Here is a 6,878-nt window from a genome sequence, read left to right on the forward strand (position 1 = left end):
AATGTATATTTTTCGTATTAAAGGCCCTGAAGCCAGTGAAATAAGTTGTGATTTATAAGTCTTGATTGTTACAGTTAATGTACTGTTTTCTACAGATACCATTTGAAGTCCACAGCGACAGGAAAACAACCTTTAATTTTAAAAATCTATTTGCTATTTTTTGTTTTCTGGTAATTCACATATTTTTAGTTTTTCTGTCTTTTTCGATTATAAACATGTTTTGTTTTTATCGCTGTCTTGCGAGCTTGGTTTATCGCACATGTAGGCGACAAAACACTTCAAATAATTGTTGATTAATTATATACTGCTCATTACTAAGCAATATATAATGCCATTAGCTTATCTTCCTTCACAAACACATAAAATAAAATAATTATCATTTGTCCTATTAATATTGAAAATTTGCACATCGCTCGTCATATAAATTGTATTGTCAAGGCGCCAGTCGTTGGATGGTAGAGTGTCTTGTTTTATTATAAAAAGTTCATTCCCATAAATAATTTGTAAATACTTTTGAACTGTTGTTTATTATACACAATTAGTTCTATTCTAGTGTTTCTTTGTAAATACAAGGCTCTAACATCCAATCAAGGTAAGTTTTAAAAATAAAGAAAAAGCGTAGCCTTTGTGTAGTGTTTTGCAGTTTAGTTGTTTTGTTTTTCAAAACAAATTTATTTTAATATTTTATGTACAAATATGTTTATAAAAATGTCTTCAATTTTACTACAAAATTAATTATTATTTTGTAATAATGATTACTTCATTGGATTTTATTTCTTAAATATGTAGAGGTTTCAGAACCCCACAAGTTTCCAAAATATAACATAGTACATATAAGTGTAAATGAGTAGTTATTCTTCCGATTTGTTTTGATTTTTATTCCAAATATTTTATTTCATTGGCGATACGAGACGGCATCGCATGTTTGCTGTCTTGATATAACTGTGGTCACAACACCGAAGATTATCATATTAAAACTAGAATAAAATAGCTTGCTGAAGTAGTAAATATTAAGTACGTGTTTATTTAATGGTAATTGTGTGGTAATGGTGTTACCATCAACGGTATTAACAGTATTTATTATTATTTATGTAAATACAATTACGGCCGCTAAAAATCCTAAATGAAAAATTCCAAAAACAAGATTAAAAGATGTAAAAGCCGGATATTTTTTAAATGTAACTTACTTTTCAGTATCTTTGGATCAGTTTAAAAGCTTTTTCGTCAAGGTCTACAGTAAACTGTCGACGGCTCAGTCGACTGGTCGTGGGTCAGTTGTTACATTCAGTTGTAACGGTGTAGCTTCTGCTATTTTATTCTGAACGAGCACAACATATTAATAAAAAAATAAAATCACTTCATTCTTAACATGATATCTTTTTAATAATCGATTGCTTTAAAGGATGTTTTTATAAATGTATAGACCTACATATAACGTGTGTATTGTGTGTAGGATGAAGATCGTGTTACTCTTAGCGATGTTGTTGGTGGCGACGTCGGCCCAGAATGAATACGACTGGACCAACAACACACTGTATGGATACGATTTCATAAAGTGCTTGATGTACAGATCCTGTAGACCCTGGAGCGGAAGTAACTTGTAAGTACAACCTGCACTTACTGCGCGGTTCAGAAGTGTTCAAGTTATTTACAGATTTTTTTACGTTTTCTTATATCATTACATGTTTCTTTCTTATATTTTATCAAAATATAATTTGATAATAAAGCCCTTGTACGATGAGGCTTTGTTATTTAAAATAATATTCATAGACATCATTTATTCATTAATATTAGAAACCTATATCTTTTTCGATGATGATTATTTTACTATTATATCGTGTAATTTTTTTAGTACCGAAAACTACTTCGCAACAATACCAGGTGATCAATCCGGCTGGAACTCAACGCGTGGTGCCTGACAAATGTTTAATTGACTAAATGATTTATTTTATTTTTCTTTTGAATTCTAGTTTTGAGTCGTTTAATGATTTAATATGGTACCGTATTCTAAATTTTAAAAAGTTTCTTATTTTAAGTTACTGTCAACAAAATTACTTAGTCCTTAGTGGTAAAAAAAACGATTAGTCTCTATTTTGGCAATTCTATTATGATACAACAATAAATAAATGTTAGAATTAAAAAAAAATTGTTTTATTAAGAAATTAACTTGTTATACAGTGAAGTATAAATAATAATAATCATCATTTATTGGTCTCCAACAAAGTATTAAACATAAGAAAAAGCATATTTCGTGGAGCATTTGTGACATAGGGTGATCTGTATACATAAAATGTAGTGAAACACAAATACAAAAGATAAAAACGAACAAAACCACAACATAAACAACGTGAATGTTTTCCATACGCTTCGAGGTTATGTGAAAAAATTTTATGGAAGTTTTAGGATTTTCCAATTTCAACACCTTTGATATTTATTTCCATAGAGTTTGTAACTTTGTTAAACCGTTTTTCAAATATCTATTTCTACATTTATTTAGTAATCTTTATATAATATTATTTACACCACCTACATTAAAATTATTTAAAACTATTTTTCTCTACGATCAGTGACGAAAATTTCTAATTTAATATACATAGTATGTCCGATAATAATGTGCAAGTTTTACCTGTGGAGTAGCCGGTTCCTGTTTCTGTCTTCACCAGTCCATATCCACGGCGTTTGTGTCGAGAGATGTTGATAACACACAAATATCAGTTACTATGTCTAGTGATGACACCTTACCAGCTCTTTAAGCGTTTTCAATTTTTTAATTTCAAGAGAGGGTAGTCTGCGGATCCTGCTGGCCGCTGGAACAAATCGAAATTATCATTAAAATGAATCGATTGGGGGTACGGATCGTATGGACATGTGTTTATATAGTTACTAACATGGTACATATTATAGATTGGGATTAAAATAAACATTTATTTTTCTTATATATTGAAAATCTTAGTAATGTGGTAAATGTAAAAGTTTCAGAGAATGTATGGATGTCGCTTGTTCTTTAACGTGAACAATACTAAACAGATTGCGATGAGCCTCTTCGCTGAGGATAGTCAGACGTCAGAGTGTGATATACTTCAGGTTATAATTTATTTAAAATGTCCCTTCGATTTCGTAGAAAATAAATCATGAGATTTGTATTTTGTGCGAAGTTTCATGTCGCAGACGATAGATATTTTATGGATGTATTCAGTATCAACTTTCTTCAAAACTCATTTAAAAGGACATTGGAACAAAGTCGCAGGCATACACTAGGATTGAATAACACGTCTGGTTCTTGACTAAACTGCCTCCTGGTCTGACTGTAGGTAATATAATTGTAAAACGAGCCTTGGTAGAAAAGTAAACTTATAGAATACATGTCGAATCTGAGTCAATATAACTTCTTGTGGTTTGTTTGCTTCATTCCTATAAATATGTAATTTAATTTAATAAAATACAAACATTTATAACATATTTTTATCATGATCCCTAACCATGTTCGTCTACTATGTATGTGATCTTGATGCTTCTCTTCTGTGCGTTACACGTGGTTGTCTAGCACGTAGCTCATGCCTCATGCTAATCAAAACTTCATAAGTATTATAACAATGTAATGTCGTCAAATATTTTGCATGATTCATAGTTACCATCCGAATCATTGTGATTGAGAAAAAAGGCTCACACCCGAAATAAAAATTGCTGATACAAATTTTTGTTAGTGATTACTACGCTTATAAAATATAATGTGTCCAAAAATAAGAAAGGACCAACCAATGCAACAACAAAAATTATTAGAAAACAATTCATATTAATGGAGACATAGAAATGTTTGTATTTGATTGCTTCTTGGTTCGAGGCCGGCCTTGTATTGTTCGCTACATAAAATATCATAGGAAAACTGACATTAAAAAATGTAAAACAAGTATTATTTTCAGAACAGACTATGATTTTAGTAAAAATCAAAAATATGCAGTCCTGTTGAGATAATATGTATTTTTTGAATGAAAGTTATAGTAAGTAATTTAATAATTTGCAAAAATATTCCATTTTAGATAAAAGCCTGTTTTCGACTTATAAGAAGAATATTTTAATGTTGAACTATAAAAACATAATAAACGTAACTACCATGATATTGTTAGGAGCTAGAGTTGGATTAGCAATGTAAAGGCGGTAGTTAACAGACACACAAATATTTATTTTATTATGATCGCAGTCCATATCGCTTGTACGTCGCTTCTCGGAAGACTGACTCGAAACCGACCCAGCAGCCCTTTTATACGCACCAATCCCGTTACTAGAACATTTCAAACTTTCCGTAATATTGTCTAATCTGAAAATATCTAACATGACGAAGGAACATAAATAACTAAGTCTTGGTTACAAAATTTCAACGAATTATGTTTATTTCCGGTTTCTATCTTCTTGGATCAGAAGCGCTTGTCTTGATATCTCCGACCCACTACCGGTGGCTGGTGTGATTTTGAACTTCATATTTTATAATTAATTTATTACCTCAACTGATCTTTATTGATCTTTAAAGTCATAATTAAAAAAAAAAAAACTAAATTTAAGACCACTGTAAGTCTTACTCGTTGGATAAAAAAAGCACAGTTTAATGTTTATCTATTACCAAACACATTTTTTTATTTCACTAAATTTCTGTATTTTTTTGACAACACATCCAAAAAACCGAACTATAAAATAGAAAATAATTTTTTATTAAATTTAAATTAAGAATACTGTGAATAAAAAAAATATTTTATTTTATTTATATTATTTTATTTAAAAAAAGTGTGGGGTGCTTGGTGTCCATAGTTATAAATATTTCCTTGACAGATATGAGTAGAGTGATTATCATTTCTATAATATCTTAAAAAGCACCCCACGCTTTTTTTAGTTTGGTTTATTTATAAAAGCGTCATTTGTAAAATGCTCATTAGTATTCACAAATTTTTCAATATTAGAAATATCGGCTAAAAATAATTATTGGAAATTAAAATTAACATCAAATCCTGTCTTATCCGCGCCAGAGAAAAATTATAAAAAAATTTAATTAAGTTTCTTACCTTATCGACTATAGATAAAAATTATATAAATTAACAAAAATGATATTTTGCAAATTGAAAAATGGAATAATTTTATCAAATTAGTGTATTGTCATCGGTCCTCGATAAATCTACAAAGTTTGAACGAAATCTGGCCGTTTCAAGTGGGTTAAAATCGCGCCCAAAGAAGTCGGTTACATACAAACAAACATACACGTGAAGCTAATAAAAAGCGCGTACAAAAAGGCTGTAGCTGTAAGAAACAAAGAAAACAAAGAAATAACAATCAAATATTCATGTGTGTGATTTGAGATTAATTTGTTTTTTCCTAATCTCAGTCAAATGAAGAAAGTTAGATTCACCTCAATTCATCACATCAGCTTTTGCATTAGGGCCTCGATAATTAATCTACAAATCATCTTGAAGACATATTACACAATCTATTTAAATTAGTTCGTAAATGAGAGTAATTGTAAGGATTTCTTTCGAGGAAAACATTCGGATCTAATTTTTTAACACACATTAAAATAAAAAAATTTCCTTATATTTTATGAAAAAACATAAAAAATCTGAAAGTTAAATTTATTGTTTTTATAAACTCCGATATACTTAGATATTCAATCACTTTTGACTTTAGCGTCAATCTGGTCATATTCTCCCAAATACCTCTAACTCACACACGTCACTCAGCACGACCGTGCACGGAAATTTATTATTTCATTGAAAGTGCCATCTATCCGAAGTAAACCGAAACATCAACGACCGGCCGCTACTAGCGCCGCCTTCTACAACATGTGAATGCAAGCAGAACTGCTCGGTGCGTAGTCTACATACCATTAGGTCACTTCTAACTTCTTGTTGAATGGAAGAGAGCTTTTGAGAGGTTTGAGAGCTGAAGCTTTTGGCAACCCGATTCGTTTCAGACGTTATCAAAACTGTATCGCTGATAGTAAAGGGACTACAATGAATACAATGAATAAATAAATGAATATGTTTATGTATTCTGAAAACTGTTTTGAAGTCAAGTGAATAAAATGAATTATGTATTTAGTGGTTTTATTAACGATTTTTGAAAAACATCATGTGAGCTACGCGCTGCTGATTTGTATTTGGATAAATCAAATACGGTGATACGTTGTGCCAACTCTATCTCAATTCCATGTGCACGTCCCTGTGTAGTAATTTATTTCGGTTTATAATAAAGTATAGGGTTTAAATTATAAATCAAACAAAAATTATAGTATAAAGACATTTATTGAAGTGGCAGGACCTGAACATTTATGTCGAGTTATTTCTTGTAAGATGCTAGTATGACTTTATGTTGTTTTTAATTAAATAGTGTTAGTGTCTTAAAAGGACGACTGATAGCGTCTCACCTAATTTAAATAACAGATTCTCGATTCTACTGGTTGGTTTTTGTTACGTTTTTTATTCTACAATTGTACTGAGTAAGATTCGATTTTGGATTTTCTTTTTACCATTTGAGGTAATCAAGTAAGGGGAGCCAAACCTATGAAATGGTCCCATAAAAATATTGATATTGCTCAAGTAATTTTAAGACAAAATCATCAAACACCAAACTTATGATAGTAGATTTGTTATTCCACAAAATGTTTTATCCAAATTAGTTTATTCCATTAATTTCCATCAACAATATAAGGACAAAACATTGGCTTTTAGACAAAACTGTTAATGACGTCCGCTTCATGCAACACTCATTATCGAATAGGTATCACTAATTGTATCGATTGTCTTCCAACAATCATACTTTAAATAATTAAAATATTTACTTATTTACCGTTTCGTTTCTATTTGTAGTTAAGATAAAGTTTTGCGATGGCATGTTTT

At 30.2% G+C, this 6,878-nt stretch overlaps 1 long non-coding RNA gene across 1 annotated transcript; it reads left to right on the forward strand.

Moving 5' to 3' along the window:
* The first annotated feature begins 407 nt into the window (after positions 1–407).
* LOC116775953 (uncharacterized) lies at positions 408–2,137 on the forward strand. Its single transcript, XR_004353876.2, has 3 exons — positions 408–592; positions 1,454–1,600; positions 1,853–2,137. It is a non-coding gene; the product is annotated as an uncharacterized LOC116775953 (long non-coding RNA).
* The last annotated feature ends 4,741 nt before the right edge of the window (positions 2,138–6,878 follow it).

This window comes from Danaus plexippus, chromosome 24 (assembly GCF_018135715.1).
Source record: "Danaus plexippus chromosome 24, MEX_DaPlex, whole genome shotgun sequence".
Classification (NCBI taxonomy): Eukaryota; Metazoa; Arthropoda; class Insecta; order Lepidoptera; family Nymphalidae; genus Danaus; species Danaus plexippus.